The sequence below is a fragment of the Aplysia californica genome, unplaced genomic scaffold (assembly GCF_000002075.1).
Source record: "Aplysia californica isolate F4 #8 unplaced genomic scaffold, AplCal3.0 scaffold01005, whole genome shotgun sequence".
NCBI lineage: Eukaryota > Metazoa > Mollusca > Gastropoda > Aplysiida > Aplysiidae > Aplysia > Aplysia californica.
Genome location: NW_004798275.1, coordinates 158,783 through 161,026, shown reverse-complemented (window position 1 = coordinate 161,026; position 2,244 = coordinate 158,783).

The following is a 2,244-nucleotide window of genomic DNA, read 5'->3' as shown; positions in this document are numbered from 1 at the left end:
GGCGTATTTGTGTGTGCTTATGTGTGTGTGTGTGTGTGTGTGTGTGTGTGTGTTTGTCTGTGTGTGTGTGTGTGTGCGCGCGCGCTTGTGCGTGTGCATCTGTATGAATACTGTTCGTTGATGCATTCATGTAAAGCGTCTAGAGTTGTGTTCACAAGACGACATGGTATGTCTGCACTTCTTCAATTGAAACATTTGAAGTCTGTGTCTATAATATCCACGATCTCTATAACAGTGACGGTTTAGAACTTGCATCTTTACTTAGCTCCAACCCTACATTGTTGCCCCTTTAGAACCTGTATCTCAACTCAGCTCCAACCCCACGTTAATGACTCTGTAGAACTCATTATCTTGAATTAGCTCTAACCCCATCTTCACTTAGCTCCAACCCCTTGATATTGACCTTTTAGACTCATATCTTGAATTTGCTTCACCCCTTGTTATTGACCTTTTAGAACTCATATCTTGACTTTCTCCACCCCTTGTTATTGACCTTTTAGAACTCATATCTTGACTTTTTCCACCCCTTGTTATTGACCTTTTAGAACTCATATCTTGACTTAGCTCCACCCATTGTTATTGACCGACCTTTTAGAACTCCTATCTTGACTGTGCTCCAACCCCATCGTGACTTAGATTCGATATCATGTTGACTTTTTAGAACGTTTTCTTGACTGATCTCCAACCCCACGTTGTTGAGCCTTTAGAACTCGTATCAAATAAATGTATACACTGACTGAACTGCCAATATGTTTTTCTGTCTGTTTAAAGAACAGTTCAAGAATTCGAAAAACTGAATTTCTGTAATACTTGGACTATCATCACCTTTTCTTGTTTGCCTTTTCTTTAATCGTCAGGGCAGCTTTCAGAATTCTTTGTACAAAATTGAAACTGCGCAAAATCTTCTTTTGCACATCAAGCTGAGATAAAGTATGTATATATTTAATAAATTTATTGTGTGGAATCTATCTTACTGGATTAATTTTTTTTTTTAAAAAACAAATCTTGTACATAAATCCCTGTCTGCCTACTTGGGTGCTGTATCATTCTCTGTCCTAGTCAAACGTGCGTCTGGACCAAAGCAGCCTTCCCCACAAATGATCAAAGTCGAGTACAACACGCGGAAGACCTGAATTTGATTCCCAAATGGGGAGAGTTTTCATCCCGTATCTCGGTATTTCTGCAAGGACATCGTGTCTCTCTCAAGCCGAGTCTGCCCTGGCAGACAGGGACAAAGCCCGCCCCCAAAATGATTTAAACTGGGTTGATTTTGGGGGAAGGGGGGTGGGGGGGTTGGGGGCAAAACGCCAAAAGAAGAAAGCAATAATTTTAGTCTTAGTTTGTAGGGTTAATCGAGCTTAATCAAAAGGAAGTTGTTAGGGGACTGTTCAAGCGCTGTTTGTTCGGGGACTGTGCAGTCCCCAGCGCTGCATTGTTGTAAGAACAAAACCAGCTAAGAGCAGTCTCGGATATTACAAAAGACACTTCCAATCGCTTCAATAAAATATGATGGTCAATTGTATCAAAAGCTGCTGACAGATCTAAAAGGCTCAGCAAAACAATTTTTCCTGAACCACAGTCAGTAAGCATGTTATTCATGACTTTAAAAAGTGCTGTTTCTGTACTGTGGTTAGCTCGATAGGCAGACTGGAATGGCTCTAACAGGTTGTTTTCTTGTAAGTGACGACGAAGCTGCTCGAGGACAACCTTTTCAAGGATTTTAGACAGAAAAGTTAGATTTGAAAGAGATCGATGGTTCTTTAAGACATTCTGATCTAAGTTTTGTTTCTTTAGCAAAGGTTTTACAAGAGCAATTTTAAACAAATCTAGTACTGATACACACATTATTTATTCTTTTAGTAATAAATTGGACCAATTTGTCAATGCAGGAAGACAACAGAGAACTAATGACAGGGTCGAGATTACAATGCTTGTTAGGGGATTTTAGAACTACAGATTTAATGTTTTCTTCAGAAACAACAATAACAACAACAACAACAACGACAGCAACAACAACAGCAACAACAACCACAGCAACAGTAACAGTGACAATATCAATAAAAACAACAGCAATGGCAACGATGACGACGAGGAAAACAACTCAAAAAGTGTCTACATTTAAGATAAGATAAGATAAGATAAGATAAGATTAGATACATCTTTATAGCCCAGATTCTGGCACATTGGTTTGGTGTTTCACCACGTGTATACACACACACACAGGCACACACACACACACACGCA